The sequence below is a fragment of the Dromiciops gliroides genome, chromosome 2 (assembly GCF_019393635.1).
Source record: "Dromiciops gliroides isolate mDroGli1 chromosome 2, mDroGli1.pri, whole genome shotgun sequence".
Lineage (NCBI taxonomy): Eukaryota > Metazoa > Chordata > Mammalia > Microbiotheria > Microbiotheriidae > Dromiciops > Dromiciops gliroides.
The window spans coordinates 37,322,765-37,340,261 of NC_057862.1; the positions used below are offsets into that span (position 1 = coordinate 37,322,765).

The 17,497-nt window shown below is 38.0% G+C and overlaps 1 pseudogene; it reads left to right on the top strand.

The window, feature by feature from the left end:
* The window catches only part of LOC122738218, a 29,953-nt pseudogene extending 14,908 nt beyond the window's left edge, over nt 1-15,045 (top strand).
* The last annotated feature ends 2,452 nt before the right edge of the window (nt 15,046-17,497 follow it).

Here is a 17,497-nt window from a genome sequence, read left to right on the forward strand (position 1 = left end):
CCTCAGACACTTAACACTTACTAGCTGTGTGACCCTGGGCAAGTCACTTAGCCCCAATTGCCTCACCAAAAAAAAAAGTAATTAGACATAAACATCTTTTCCTTTGCAATTTCTAGTTCTTAACTAAAATCCAATAATTCCACTTTAATCTAAGCATGGGGCTAGATCTGAAATTGTAGAACATTGACATCCTAACTCAGCTACCAATCTGCCACAAATGCAAGAATTCTACCCTTTTTGGATGGGGACACCTTAAAGGATTCTTTGCTATGCTGACTTCACAGAAAACACATATCCATCTCCTTCATGTCTAAAGTTTTTCTTGTTTTTTTATAACATATTTACATCAGCATTTTAACAATTACATCCATAACCCAAAATAATGAAAGAACAAACTTATCTAACAATGTTTCTAAAACAATGAATTATTAAATGAATTCTAGGTACTTTTCTTTATCACATTATAAATCATATACATGGTGTAATGGTTTAATGTCACACAGCTTACAAGCTTCCTGAACCATACATCATAATACTACTACTAATAATATAGATAATAATGATAAATTTCATGTAAAATGAGACCAGAATAAATTCTATCATACCCAGATCTATTTCCCAAATGGTATCATGTAGAACATCAATTTCTAATTTCTATTAGTTATTATATTTTATACAAGGGCTATTTATTCCAAGCAATTCATATTATGGGATTCATCATTTCCAGCTAATACACTACCAGATTTTAATGATCACACTTAGGAACACATTACTCTTAATATTTCCCAAGACTTTTTATAACAGTCTGTATTGACTTTCAAGTCAAGTTATATAAAATTTTTCATTCTCAGTCTTCTTATACAGCAGTCAAACTTGCTTTTTCCTTCTCAACATACTTAGACCATCTGAATGTAGCATGTAGGCGTCCAGAGCAACTGTCTAGGGAGAAGAGGGGCTTGGAACATGTGACCTTACTACTGCTCATTGCCACATTTTTGATATGTTTTCATGTCATTGTGATTTTTGTGGGGGCGTGGGGCAATGAGGGTTAAGTGACTTGCCCAGAGTCATACTGTTAGTAAGTGTCCAGTGTCTGAGTCTGGATTTGAACTCCAGTCCTCCTGAATACAGGGCCAGTATTTTATCCACGGCACCACCTAACTGCTCCCATTATTGTCGGGTTTTTTTGTCGTTTTTTTTTTGTGGGGCAATGGGGGTTAAGTGACTTGCCCAGGGTCACACAGCTAGTAAGTGTCAAGTGTCCAAGGCTGGATTTGAACTCAGGTACTCCTGAATCCAGGGCCGGTGCTTTATCCACTGTGCTATCTAGCCACCCCCCACCCCCATTATTGTCGTTTTAAACACACTGCCCTGATGGCAGATAGAATTATCCTATGTGTCTATTTCATTATTTTTTTTTGTTGTTGTTTGTGTCTTTGTTTATTTTTGAAAATGTTCTTTGTTGTTACAAAAAAGTTCCTTCTCCTACATATATGGCCATTCCTTTTTAGTCTACCTTGCTGGGTCTTCATTATATCATATCGACTATTAGTGTTCCCCAAAACATGGACCTTCTTTGCCCTTATGTTTCTCTCTATGATCTCTCACTTGGAAATCATATTGGCTTCTGTGGATTTTTATTATTTTTATCCTGATGATTCTTGGATCAATATATCTAATTCTAGTATCTTTTCTGAGTTCTAGTCCCACATCATCAATTGCCTATTAGACATTTTGGAACCTCATCCTTGTATCTTTTCTTTTAAGGCTATTTTCCATTTATTCTGCATTAACTATCATTTCTGTACTGATTTAGGTGTATCTGATTTCCTCCATATGAACAAAAGCTTGTTGAAGGCAGGAAGGGTTTTTTTTTTTTTTTGGTATAGTACCCTCAGTATTTAACACTGTACCTGGCACATAGTAGGCACTTCATAAATGTTTATTAATGGATTGATTGAAATTAAGGTCCAGTGATATGGGAGGTATGATGCTAGGTCCCAAGGAAACATAACCCAAACCACAACTGTCCTTACTTTGAAAAGGAGGTTACATTCAGCAACTCTAAATTACCTACAGAGTAAAGCCAAGTTTCTTAGTCTGCAAATCAAAGCTGATCATAGTAAGGCTCCAATCTACCTTCTCATGCTTCCTCCCTGCAGATAATCTACACTACAGCCAGACTGGATGGCTGTCCAAGGCAAAATGTTCCATTTTTAGTTAGAGTTCTCAGTGTCTGGCGTGCTCTCTCCACTCCATTGTGTCCTATTAAGGTCTTGCTCATTCTTTAAAACCCTTATTCAAAAACTGCTTCCTCCAAAATGATAATGTGTAAGTGTAACAGCCTTGTCAGTAACCACCTTTCTTGGATTTCATGTACACTTCATTCATATCCATCTAAGTCCTTTTTTCTTATGTATTACAGTTGTCTAGCACAATTTAGTCTGACAAATGTTTCCTTTTTGAAAAAAAAATTGAAGGGAAGGCAGCTAGGTGGTGCAGTGGATAGAGTACTAGCTCTGGATTCATGAGGACTTTAGTCCAAATCTCACCTCAGTCACTTATTAGCTGTGATACTGGGCAATATATGTTTTTGTAAATATTCATCCATATTGTTTAGATTGTCAAATTTATTGCCATATAGTTAGGCAAAACAGTTTCTAATTATTGATTTAATTTCCACTTCGTTAGTGGTGAATTCATCCCTTTCATTTTTAATATTTTTAATTTGATTTTCTTCTTAACTAAATTTATCTATTTTATTGATTTTTTCATAAAACCAGCTCTTAGTCTTATGGATTAATTCTATAGTTTTCTCACTTTCAATTTTATTAATCTCTCCTTTGATTTTCAGGATTTTAAATTTAGTATTTTGTTGGGGCTTTAAAATTTGTTCTTTTTCTAGATTTTTTAGTTGCATGCATTGATCTCCTTTTTCTCTATTTTCTTCATGTAAGCATTTAGCAATATAAAATTTCACCTAAGAACTGCTTTGGCTGCATCCCATAAGTTTTGGTTTGTTGAATCATTGTTGTCATTCTCTTCGATGAAGTTATTGATTGTTTCTATGATTTGTTGTTTGACCCACTCAGATTATTGAGTTTCCAGTTAAATTTCAGTCTATCTTTCCATGGCTCTTTATTACATGCAATTTTTGTTGCATCATGATCTGAAAAGGATGCATTTATTATTTATGCCTATCTACAATGGACTGTGAGTTTTTTGTGCCCTATTACCTGGTCAATTTTTATGTATGTGCCATGTACTCATTCAATTTTCTCCCAAGGTCTAACATAGTTAACTTTTCTAAAATTCTATGCACCTCTTTAACTTCTTTCTTTTGTGGTTAGATTTAAATAGTTCTGAGAGGGGAAGCTTAAGATCCCTCACTAGTAGAGTTTTGCAGTCTATTTCCTCTAGTAACTCACTTAACTTCTCCTCTAAGAATTTGGATGCATCACTTGGTACAGATATGTTTAGTATTCATATTACTTCATTGTCTATGGTACCTTTTATTAAGATGTAGTTTCCTTCCTTATCTCTTTTAATTAGATCTAATTTTCCATTTCCTTTGTCTGAGACAAGGATTGCTACCCCTGTTTTTTTTTTTACTTCAGCTGAAGCATAGTATATTCTGCTCCAACATTTTACCACTACTATGTGTGTATCTTTCTGCTTCAAATGTGTTTCTTGTAAACAACATATTGTAGGAATCTGTTTTTTAATCCACTCTGCTATTCACTTCCATTTTTATGGGTGAGTTCATCCCATTCACATTCACAGTTATGATTACTGTCTATTTCCCTCAATCCTACTTTATAGTTTTCTTCTTTCAACCTATTCATGCTCATCAGCATTTTGCTTCTGATCACTGCCTCCCCCAATCTGGCCAACTTTTTATCAGCCCCCCCCTTTTCTTTACCATTTCCTCCCCTGCTTCGGTTCTTCATTGTATCAGTGCCTCCCCTTTTCACCTTGACATTATACTTCCCTAAAGGGTCAGCTAAATTTCTTTATACAAATGAGTGTATATGTGATTCTCTCTTTGAACCAAATCTGATGAGAGTAAGGTTGAAACAATGTTTACCTCTCCCTTCTTTCTCTCTATTATAATAGATTCTTTTGTACCTCTTCATATGATACAATTAACCCCATTACAGTCCCCTTTCCACTTCTCACCATATATTCTTTTTTTTTTTTTTTTTGCAGGGCAATGGGGGTTAAGTGACTTTCCCAGAGTCATACAGCTAGTATGTGTCAAGTGTCTGAGGCCGGATTTGAACTCAGGTACTCCTAAATCCAGGGCCAGTGCTTTATCCACTGCGCCACCTAGCTGCCCCTCACCATATACTCTTTTTGTTCACCCCTCAATTTTCTTTATATCATCACATCAAAGGCAATTTATATCTATACCCTCTATGTATACTCCCTTTATCTGCCCAAATAGAGATACAGTTCTTGAGTGTTAAAAGTATTATCTTCCTGTGTAGGGCTATAAAAGGTTAAACCTTATTGAATAACTTTTTTTCCTGTTTACTTTTTTATACTTCTCTTGAGTCTTGTATTTGAAGGTAAAATTTTTTGTTCATTTTTGGTCTTTTCTTCAGGAAACCTTGAAAGCCCCTATTTCATTGAATGTCCATCTTTCCCCCTGAAAGATAATGCTCATTTTTTCTGGGTAGTTGATTCTTGGTTGCAATCCAAGCCTTCCAATACTTTAATATTGAAGCTTCCAGGTCCTGTGTAATCCTGAATGTGGCTCCATGATATTTAAATTGTATATTTCTTGCTGCTTGTAGTATTTTCTCCTTCACCTGATAATTCTGGAATTTGGCCATAATATTCCTTAGAGTTTTCCTTTTGGGATGTCATTCAGGAGGTGATTGTTTGATTATTTCAATGACAATTTTATGCTCTGGTTCTACAATATCAGGGCAATGATGATTTTAGCATCTGATTCTACAATATGAGGGACTCTACAATATCAATTATCACCTTGATAATTTCCTGGAATGTGGTGTCTAGACTTTTTTTGATCATGGTTTTCAGGTAGTCCAATAATTCTTAGATTATCCCTCCTGAAACTATTTTCCAGGTCAGTTGTCTTCCCACTGAGGTATACCACATTTTCTTCTATTTTTTCAAACTTTTGATTCTGCTTGATGGATTCTTGGTGTCTCATGGAGTCATTAGTTTCCATCTGCCCAATTCTAATTTTTAAAGCATTATTTTCCTCAGTAAACTTTTGCACCTACATTTCCATTTGGACAACTGTATTTTTTAAGGAATTGTTTTCTTCAGTCAATTTTTTGTGCTTCCTTTTCCAAGCTGTTGATTATTTTTTCATAATTTTCTTGTGTAACTCAATTCTCTTCCCATTTTTCTTCTACCTCTCTCATTTGATTTTTAAAAGCTTTTCTGGGGGCAGCTAGGTGGCACAGTGGATAAAACACCAGACCCTGGATTCAGGAGTACCTGAGTTCAAATCTGGCCTCAGACACTTGACACTTACTAGCTGTGTGACCCTGGGCAAGTCACTTAACCCTCATTGCCCATAAAAAAAAAGCTTTTCTGAGGGGCAGCTAGGTGGCAAAGTGGATAAAGCACTGGTCCTGGATTCAGGAGTACCTGAGTTCAAATCTGGCCTCAGACACTTAACTCTTACTTACTAGCTGTGTGACCCTGGGCAAGTCACTCAACCCCCATTGCCCTACAAAAAAAAAGCTTTTCTTAGATCTTCCAAGAAGGTATTTTGGTCTTGAGATCAATTCATCTTTTCCTTTAAGGCTTCACATGTAGACATTTTGATAGTATTGTTCTCTGAGTTTGTGTTGTTGTCTTCCCTGTTGCCATAGAAGCTGTCAATGGTAAGGGTCCTTTTCTGTTTCTTCCTCATAATGTAGCCTATTTTAAAACTTATACAGTTGAGGTCTGCTCCTGGGGCAGAGGGGCTGCTGTTGAAAGCTTTTTGTTCTGGAGGGTAGGGGCTTGATCACTGACTTTCTGCTCTGAGGCCTTTGTGGTTTTTTGATTCCTCACCACCCTGGGCTTGTTCCCTGCCCTGGGATGGCTTGGCCAAATTGTGGCTGTCCTGTTGGTGGTTGTCTATCTGGCAGTTTGCCCTCTAAGCTGGGGTTGGCAGGTTTCACAAATGGCCTACTGTGCCACCAGCCTGCTGAGCCAGGACCAAGGGGCCTCAGCTACTGATTTGTGCTGTATCCAAGAGCTTCCTCTGCTCTGCACTGCATTGTGCTCCCCTGTTGCCCAAGTGAGACAGACCTTTCCTGAAGAATTCTAAATTATCTCAAGTTGGACAATTGTGTTTCTCTATCTTTTTCTAGGTTCTGCAGTTCCAGAATCTGTTTAGAGGCCTGATTTAATGTTGCTTTTGAGGGGAAACTCAGGCAACTTCCTGGCTTCTCTCCACCATCTTTGCTCTACCTTCTTTACTTTTAAAGTCTAGAAATAAAACAATAAAGCAAGCTCTGATTTGTAACATTTGTCAGATGTCCAAGGTGTAAATGGTCACACTTATAATTTAGCCATCAGCTCTCTTGAGAAGGACTGAACTGGCTCTAGCATACCTTTCAGCACAAATCTTATTTCTTTATCTTTTCATTTTCTTTCTGAAAGTCTCAAATTTCCTTTGTTCTAAAAGCAAAAGACTCTTTGTTAGAATAGCACATTTAGACAAACTTTGCAGGTGATGGACTTTCTGTGAAGGGAAGAGGGGGAGATGAGTGAATGGTGAATAATTAAGACCCTACACAAGTGTGTTCAGTCCTTCTTAAAGTTCTCTCTGTGTGCTCATCTTTGAAGGCACATTAGGTTACCATTGGAACTTTAAAGATCTGTGAGCAAGTCAAGCATGGGTCAAGGCATACATTCTAATGAGCAGGTCAGAGTCTTGCACCTGACATGAAAGCAGAGGTCTGCACAGAGAAATGTGTTCCATATCAATCCAACAGGGAAGACCAGAAAGAATAAAAGTACCTATGGCCAAAGTCTCAATGTGAGATCTCTGGCTTTCCTCCAATGTAGCAGGTAGTGTGGCAGGTCATCCCTGGAGTTATGTGAGAGAGAAGAGTTCCTGATCTGCTTGAGGTATGAGAGAAGCACTGATTAGTAGATGAGAGCATATACCAAGGATGGTTGGAGGGTGAGTATCATCCAGAATTGAAAATAAGAAAGGCACCAAGCCAAAAGATCAGAGAAAGCTGAGAAGATATTCAGGGATTTTAAAATGTTGGGGACACGAAAAATCCAAGCAAGAAGAATAGGAAAGATATAGATAGTGATCAGGGATAGCTAAGTCCAGTGGGCCACTACTCAAAGAGGACACAAATTATGTAGGGCACATCAATGCCTATTTTGTTGCCATCTGTCTCTCAAGAAGTATGTTCTTCAAGGTGGAGAAAGAACAAGGATCATTAAGAAGTCAATTGAGATTTATAGCTGCTTTTTCATGGTAGCAAAGAATTGGAAATTGAGGGGATGCCCAATAATTGGGGAATGGCTAAACAAGTTGTGGTATATAATTGTAATGGAATGCTATTTTGTTGTGAGAAATGATAAGCAGATGGATTTCATAAAAATCTGGAGAGACTTACATGAATTGATGCTGAGTAAGATGAGCAAAAACAAGAGAACATTGTACAAAGTATCAGCGATGTTGTGTGATGATCAGCTGTGATATAGAATTAACTCTTCTCAGCAATACAATGATTTAATACAATGCCAAAAGACTTATGGTGGAAAATGCTCTCCACATTCCGAAAAAGAACTATGGAGTTAGAATGAAGATTGAAGCATATTATTTTCACTTTTGATATTGATTTTTATTATAGTTATTGTGTATTCTTTCTTGCATTTCCCCCTATTTTTCTAATTCTACTCTTATAACATGACCAATGTGGAAAGAAAGAAGTCAATTAAACCCAATGTAGCTCAGGAAATTATAAGATAGCACCTAACCTGTTTAATGTGAGGTCAAGCCTTCCGGATCTTAGATTATGGACCCTATAACCACCTCCTCTCAGGATGAATTTGGATATTTGTTTTCTCCTTAGCTCAATAGATACCCATAGCCCAACAGAAATTTGATGATTCATAGCCCATGTCCCCCACCAAGACAAGTTGGTCAAATTAGTTCCCTACTATGCCACTCACACACTTTCCCTAAGCAAATTAAGGCCAGGGCAGGGTCAAGGACAGATCTGATAGCAACCAACATGAAGTCATCTTCTTAATCACCTATTGATTGCTGAACTAATAAAAGTTAATGAGAAACCAATCATGATTTTGTACAAGGACTATGTGTTGATTGGCTGGGCATTACTACCCATTGTTTTCTATAATGGTTTTAAAAAGTCTGGCAACTCGGCTAGTACCTCTGAGAGCTGTAGGATCATTCCTCAGAGCAATGGATCTTTGGGGACTCACCACTACTGCCCTCCTGGCTTGTGTCCTTTTCCTGATCTTATCCCTACGGAGCCAAAGATTCAAAAGGGGGAAGCTCCCACCAGGTCCCACTCCTCTTCCCCTTATTGGCAACATCTTGCAATTGGATATGAAGAATATTAATGCATCCTTCTCCAAGGTAAAAGGGCTGGATTTGGGATTTGGATCCTGAATGCTTGGGTTGTGGGGGGGAGACAGTAATGTGTCATAGGAATAACTGAATCAGGATTCATGGTGATTGAGAATCCTAGGACATGGATGATGTAAGTTATAGGCTTTATGAATAATATTTCGATTAGCAATGATGTTAGTCATGCGTTGATTGTTTTGTTAAAACTTTGGTAACAGCAGAAGAAATTCAGCAACAGGACCAAATATTTACTATGTGTAATGCATTATACTAGGCTTTGGGGATACAAAGGTAAAAATAAATCATTCAACTAATAAGAACTTCTTCAGTACCAACTATGTGCTAGACACAGGAGAAAACATATGGTGAATGAAACAACGTCTCCTTGGAAAGAAATCATTCCTGTCCTCCAGGAGCTTGCATTTTGCTAGAGGGATACAATGAATTCATAGATAAGTAAATACAAGGTAATTAGAGGACAGAGAAAGCACTTGTAATTGGGGGATGTAAAAAAAGTTTCATGTGAGAGAGAACACCTGAAGTAGACCTTGAGGGAAGTAACATTCTGTTTGGAAAAGAGGGTGGCAATGACTTTGAAGCATGGGAGACGGAGACAGTCTGAGCCAAGATGAGGAATAGGGAGATAATATGGCCAGCAGGGTAGTTTGGCAAGAATGTAAAGTCTGGGAGATCAAACACCTGCAGCTCCTCTAAAATGTCTGCCTTTCTTCCCCATTTACCTCAGAATCATCCCTAACTCACTATTTCTTCTAACCCCTCCTAACTCCAAACCCTAACTGACTAACTGACTTTTTACTGTATCTTAACTGTCTCCCTCACAGGAAGGGGAAGGGCTGTTCTTCACCTTGCTGAGTCTCCTATTTGCTCAGCACACCCACATGGTCTGTCCCCATTATAATCTCAGCAGACCCATGTGGGCGTGGGAAAGTTATTCGAGGGAGGCTTTTGAAATAATGTTTCAATAAATGTTCCCTGTAATTAGAGCTCCTCTTGTTTGTTACACATCTTTTAGGCTTTTGTTTTAGTCTGACCATAATAAAGCAAAGATAGTATTATGAAAACCCCAAATTACAATTAATTCCTTACATTTTAATCAGAATTTGCTCAATGAGGGAATAAAGTACACATTCAATTAGGCAAAGAAATCTATCTTTCCCTGCAGGAAAGTAGGTGGGGAAGGGAATAATTGGGGGTTATTTTTATAAACTTTGTATCTCTCTGAATACCTAATATTTTCCTTTACATTGATCAAGTACTTTATATGTGTTCATTGAATTGACCTAAATAGATTAGTACTTGATTAGCTCAAACTCAATTAGTTCAACAAAGTAAGAAAGCCCACTATAAAGCATACCCTCTGATTCTTGTCCCCTCAAATACACACAAAATACTAATAGAATGCCATAGCTTCTTTTGGAGGCCTTTCCACACTGGAAAGAGCTTTCCAGATCCATAGTGGTATTAGGTATAACAAGGAAACTTTCATAGAAGAAACATTAATTACTGCTTATTCCAAAATTGGTCTTCCAGTTAGTAACTTTACCAGTCATCAATATTTCTGCATGTTATCCCCAAAAGTGAACAGGCAGTGATAGAAAAAGAAATTTCATTTAAAAAACTATGGGAAATAAAATACTTGAGAATCCCCCTACCAACATGCGCATAGGAACAGTTTGAATTGTTTTCCTTGACTATGTCTACTTTTCTCAAGGGTTTTGTTTTTCTTTTTTCCCACTGTGTAGTGAAAATGAGAGAGAAAATACTTTTGTTAACAAAGATTTAATTACACTTGCAAAGAAATGTAATGCCTTTGAAAGGTCCATTATGTCTTATAAGTAGAGATATAAAGTTGTCTTTTTATGACAGTAGACTCACATGTGTTTTTTGCTGTTTGGGGGGGGTAGTTTTATAACTTTTTACCAGGGTTCAGAGTCTACCTCCCTGGAAAGCATAATATAATTTCTAGAAATGTGGACAAAATGAATAGTTTCATTAAGGAAAGAGTGAAGGAGCATCAAAAGGTACTGGACCCTAACAACCCTCAAGACTTCATTGACTGCTACCTCTCCAAAATGCAGCAGGTAAGATGCATGGGGGAAGCATCTTGCTCATTGAGCGAGGCTGATTTTCCAAAGATTCTTACAGGCCACTCTCTTCAAACCCTAGGAAGGGACATCAGAGAGTCTCAAGGTTTCTTTGTTCCCCAACGATGCCACTGACTTTCTAGTAACTAGGCTTTATTTGGTCTGACAGGGAGTACGGGGCTGGGCCGGCCCTGGGGGTGGTGAGGCCGGGTTTCACCTGAGAAAGAAAGTTAATGAAAAGGGATGCTAGAGATGCTTGGGGGGGGTGGACTCTAAGGAAGGAGGGATGGAGTAAAGGGCTTAGGGGTTTATCACTACGGTAGTGTGAGAGAAGTTAAAGAGTGAAGCAGGGGGTTATTCAGTGGGGGCTCTTCAAAGGGGAATATGCTGGAGGACTAAAACAAAAGGAGGATGGTGAGAGAAGCACTTGGGGATTCTGTGCAGCAGTACAGAGAGGAAAGTTAGATGGTAAGGGGGCATCGACAAAGTGAAAGGGGCTTGGAGTTAGAAGAAAGGAGCTGAGCAGTGAAAGTTCAGGGGCTGGAGTGAAGGAGAAAAAGGGTGAAAGTTTGAACAGGTTCAAGCAGAGGCAGCAGCCAGCGTACCCATAGGCACTACTTATCTCTTACATTAATTTTTATAAATAAACCCTGCTTTGATTATTTAATTAAGAGGCTTCTTAATCATTTGTTTATCAATTTGGGAGCAGAGCAGGGTGGAGAAATTTTATAAATGGCCCATATTAAATTAATAGCTGTCAGCCAGACAGTCAAACATACACAGATCAGGCCCCTTGTTAGTTTAGGGCCTAGCAAGATAGTCAGTTAAAATATTTTCACATGCCCCACACAGTAGAATATTTAAGAAAACAGAACACTTGGGCAAGACCTGATGTTATTTAAATATAAGAAAGTCTTTCATGGGAATTCAATTCACTTTAAGAATGATGTATACAGCGGCAGCTAGGTGGCGCAGTGGATAAAGCACCGGCCCTGGATTCAGGAGTTCCTGAGTTCAAATCCGGCCTCAGACACTTGACACTTACTGGCTGTGTGACCCTGGGCAAGTCACTTAACCCCATTGCCCCATAAAAAAAAGAATAATGTATAAAGCTTCTGCTGTGCACACTCAGTTCATTTGAGTCAAATAAAATACACTCTTCCCTCAAATGGCTTATATTCTACCAGAGCTAGTTCTGCTGGATTCAAATGGGCAGAACCAGAAACCATGGATAGAAGTTGCAGATTGACAAATGGAGGCTTCGTGTAAGGAAAGACTTGCCAACTATTAAAATTCTCCCCCAAACCATTCAGCTGCCCTGGAATTAGTGAGCATTCCCTTACTGGAAGTTCTCAAGCAAAGACTGGATAACCATTTTCTCATTCCATTAGAAACAGGATGCTTGTTCTACTCTGGATGGCCCTATGTGAAAATGGGTTATCTCTAATGCTGAGATTCTATGCCTCAGCAATTTAGAGTATTGAGACAGGAACTGAGATACATACCTAGTGAATGGTTTAAATCAAGATGATAATGTCACCATCAGTACTATCAAATCCAAATGAAAACATCTACTTTCTTTGGCAATAATATCTGGCATCAATATAAAGAGTATAAGTTTTCCAAATCACTTTACATATTATTTTATTTGATGCCCCTTAAGGGAGGTGAAATTATTCTTCTCATTTTATAAATCATAGGCTAATGGAATTAGAGGTATAGGGAACCTTAGAAGACACCTAATTTATGATCCCCACTTCTTCCTGACTCCTGTCCCCTAAGCCACAGAAAATTATGCCATTGCTGCCACAAAAGGCTTTTCACTCTCAAATGAGTAAAAGGAGGATATTGAACACATCTAAGAATCATCCTAGGTAATATTGTCAGAGAGATACTCCACACATGCTTTGTTGGGCATTCCCTAGAGACCAAGAAACTTTAGTGGTTAACCCTGTTTTTGTCCTTGCAGCAAAAATTCATGAGGAAATTGATCATGTGATTGGACAAAATCGAGTTCCTTCCATAAAAGACAGACAAGATATGCCCTATATGGATGCTGTGGTGCATGAAGTGCAAAGATTCATTGACCTCAAACCACTCAACTTGTCCCATGCAGTGAACAGGGACATCCAGTTCAGACAATATGTTATCCCCAAGGTCAGTAGTCCTGGGATCTAGTGTTGAAAGAAATCTGAAATATCATTTTGTCCAGTGATCTCATTTTAGACATGAAAGAATTGATTCCTGTTGTCATGATATCAGGTGAAGTTCCCCTTAAGGTAGTCTTTTGTTACATACAACCAACTTGGATGCAGTGTTGAATGAAAAGGGAAAGGAGTGTGTATACTTATGTTGGTGTTCCTTGCTTCTCATTCACCATAGCAACACTTGGGAAAGAAAATATACAGTGATAATAACAATGAGATTACTTAAAGTTTCATTTGTGTTATTTCCTCTTATAAGACAGTGAAATGGATTGTGTAAATACTATTGTGTCCCATTATGCATATGGACACACTGAGTCTCAGGTCAAATGACTTAGACAACATCTTAGAAAAGTGTTGGAGCTGAAAGGAAAATCTAGGTCATTAGACTCTGCAATACTGAATTCCAGGGGGTACTAAATAAACATTGAATTAAATTGAATTATATTAAAGTAAATTGAAATTTCTTAGCAATGGCTCAGAAGAACTATTCTCGCTTAAAGAAAGGAGAAGGGAGCATCCCACCTAATTTCACATTTGACACACCCCATTGAGTGCATTGTTCAGAGCAGATTATCAATAAGAACCTACTCTATGAGAATTGCTAGGCCAGGTTCTGTGGACCCAAGGCAAGAAAAGAAGGTTATTTGGACATTGGGGTTTTCAGCTTCTCATGGAGGGAGCACAACTTGGAAGCAGAAAAGTCCACCTCAAGTGTTATTTCTTTCCTTCAGACCAAAGCTGTGATTTGTGTAGCAGAGTGGCTTTCTGCTGAAGAAACTCCCTCAGGAGGAAGCCTGGTCTGCCCCTGGAAGCTTTAAGCATTGCCTGTGTCATTGACAATTCAGGAGTCCTACCCAAAGTTACACTGGCCACAGGCATAAACATATAGACCAGGGAACTGAGGGGAGGGAGAGCACAAAGAGCTCAGGGCTCTAGCCAAGGCTTCCTGAAGGAATCCAATCCAATCCTTGAAGAGATCTTGGGATTCCAAGAGGCTGGAGAGAGCAGGGAGTGCCTTCCAGGTATTGCACATAACTTTTATACAGGCATGGAAGCCTGAGAGGGGACCTTGTGGAAGGGAAACAGCAGTTGCACTAGTTTGGCTAGAACCCCAAGGAAGGCAAGATGGAGACTGTAATGGTGGCAACAACCTGCAAAGCTAGATTGGAGCCTATGCAGATTCTCAATGGCTAGACATCCCAGTCTATGCCATAGGCAAATGAGTTTTCAGTTTGTACTAGACACAATAGGGAGCCAATGAATATTCTTAAGATTTGCATATGAAGGATATTCATGATAATAAGTGACTTCCCTGGAATTTCTTCTTTCTAGGGCACAACCATCTTCCCAATGCTCTCCCCAGTCTTGTGGGACAGTAAAAAGTTTCCCAACCCTGACCAATTTGATCCCCAGCACTTCCTGGATAAGAATGGGAAATTCAAGAAAAGTGACTACTTCATGCCTTTCTCCACTGGTAAAGAAAAACCCTCCCCATATCTCCCTCTCACTCTAATGGGAGCATTCTCTTCCCCTGCCCACCCTCCTCTGCCTGAGCCTCATGGTAGTTCTTCTGAGGACACACCACCCCACTGAGGCATGTGACACACTTTCTTTTCTAGTATTCCCTTGACCTGACTTCTTCTCAGACCCCTAAAGAGATGAGCTGACCCTGTTTGCTGCCTCACCTTCCTCCTTTTCTAGTGGAACTATGATTCCATTGCAAGATCCACTGCATAAGGGCTTACTATGGGAAGAATGGTGTGAAGAGGGGATTCCTTCCTGCCCCTAGGGACCATCAAAGACTGAAGTCTAACAGACAATAATACACACCATTTCTGCCCATCTCCATCCTTCTGCTTTATTCTTCTCCCCACTATTGTCCTGCTCCAATGAGCCCTTTCCCCTTTGGCTGATATTGTGATAATTCATGACAATTTCTCCATGCAATTTTTTTCCCCCAGGAAAACGTTCTTGTCTTGGAGAGTGCCTGGCGAGGATGGAATTGTTTTTGTTCTTTACCACCATTCTGCAGAACTTCACCCTCAAACCAGTTGGAGATCCAAATGACCTTAGCATCAAGCCCAATCGTGTCGGGTTTGCCAATATTGCACCAAATTACCAACTATACTTTCTTCCTCACTAAGGAAGAAGACAAAATCGATTTGGTAAATAAGCCACCTGATTTTACCTTCTGGTCTCAATCCTCTCATATTTTTGATTGGAATCCTTTGTGGAAAAACGATTCTTGTCATGTCTTGCTTGTCATTTTGTAGCAAAATAATATTCCATTACAATCATATACCACAGTTTGTTTAGCCCTTCCCCAATTGATGGGCATCCCTTTTATTTCCAATTCTTAGCCACCACAGAAAGAACTTCTATAAATATTTTTGTACAATTAGGACTTTTTTCTCTCTTTTTTGGATGCCTTTGATATATAAATTTAGCAGTGATATTGCTGGATTGAATTATATGCACAGTTTTATAGCCCTTTGGGCATAATTCCAAATTGTTCTCCAGAAATGTTGGATGAGTTCACAACTTCACCGATGGTAGATTAGTTTCGCAGTTTTCCCACATCCTCTCCAACATTCAACATTTTCCTTGTCTGTCATATTAGTTAGTCTGAGAGATGTGAGGTGGTATCTCAGATTTAAAAAATTTGCATTTTTCATCAGAGAATAGTGATTAAGAGTATTTTGTCACATGACTATAGATAGCTTTGATTTCTTTGTCTGCAAACTGCCTGTTTATATCCTTTGACCTTTTCTCAATTGGGGAATGACTTGAAATTTTACAAACTTTACTCCATCCTCTATTTATTTAAGAAATGAGGCCTTTATCAGACACACTTGTTGCAAAGATTCTTTCCCAGTTTTCTGCATTCTTTATCATTTTGTTTACATTGGTTTTGTGCAAAAGCTTTTAGTGATTTTAGTAATGATCAATTGTGATAGATTTAACTCTTCTCAGCAATACAGTGATCCAAGACAATACCAAAAAACTCATGATGAAAAATACTCTCCACATTCAGAAAAAGAACTATGTATTCTGAATGCAGATTGAAGCATACTATTTTCATTTTTGTTGTTTCTGCTGCTTTTTTGCGTTTTTTTCCTTTTGTTCTAATTCTCTTACAACATGACTAATGTGGAAATATGTTTAACATGATTGTAATATATCACCTATATCAGATTGCTTGCTGGCTTCATGAGGTGAGAGGAAAGGGAGGGTTGGAGAAAAATTTGGAACTCAGAATCTTACAAAAATGAATGTTGAAAACTATCTTTATGTGTAAATGGAAAAAAAAATTAAAATAAAATTTAAAAAAAGTTTTCAATTTTGTATCATTGAAATTATCTGTTTTATATTTTGTAATGTTCTCTTTATCTTTTTTTGATCCTACATTCTTCTTCTGTGCATAAATCTGACAGATAAATGAATCCATGCTCTCTTAATTTGCTTATTGTATCACCCTTTATGTATAATTCATGCACCCATTTTGACTTTATTTTATTATACAGTGTGAGATGATGGTTTATACCTGGTTTCTACCATACTGTTTTCCAGTTTTCCCGGTAGTTTTTGTTAAATAATGAATTTTTGTTCCAAAACCTTGGCTCTTTGGGTTTATTGTATACTAGGTTACCATAGTCATTTACTATAGTGTATTTTGAGCCTATTTTATTCCACTGATTCACTATTCTATTTCTCAGCCAGTACTGGACTGTTTTGATAATTACCACTTTTGTAATAAAGTTTGAGATCTGGTACTCCTAGACCACTTTCTTTCACATTTCTTTTCATTGATTCCCTTGATATCCTTGAACTTTTGTTCTTCCAGATGAATTTTGTCATTATTATTTCTAGATCTATACAATATTTATTGATAGTTTGAATGCTATGGCACTGAATAAATAGATCAATTTATATAGGATTGTCACTTATTATACTGGCTCAGCCTACTCATGAGCAATTAACATTTTTTCAGTTGTTTAGATATGACTTTATTTCTGCGAATATTCACTTCTTTTTAATAGGTAAATTCAGCCATTCATGTTCAGAGCTATGATTATACTATGTATTTGCCTACATTCTATTTCCCCCTCTTTATCCTTCTATCTCTCCTTTCACCCTGTCTATACTCAAAAGTGTCTTGCTACTGACCACTATATCCCCCAATCTGCCCTCCTATCAGACCCCCTTATCTCCCTTGCCCCTTACTTCCCTGTAGGTGAAGATAGATTTCTATATCCAGCTGAGTATGTATGTTATTCCCTCTTTCAGCCAATTCTAATGAGAATAACTTTCAAATGTTGCCCACACACCCATCTTACCCATTGTAAAAAATATTTTGTGCCTCTTTTATGTGAGATAATTTATCCAATTCTACTGCCTTCTTTACCCTTTTCCCCTGTGCATCACTCTCGTTCCTTACTTTTATTTTTATATATCCTTCTATCATAGTTGACTCATACCTATGCTTTCTATGTACACTCCTTCTCACTGCCATAGCAACGATGGAGTTCTGAGGAGTTACATATATCATCTTCTTATGTAGGAATGTCAACATGTTAACCTCATTGAATCCCTTA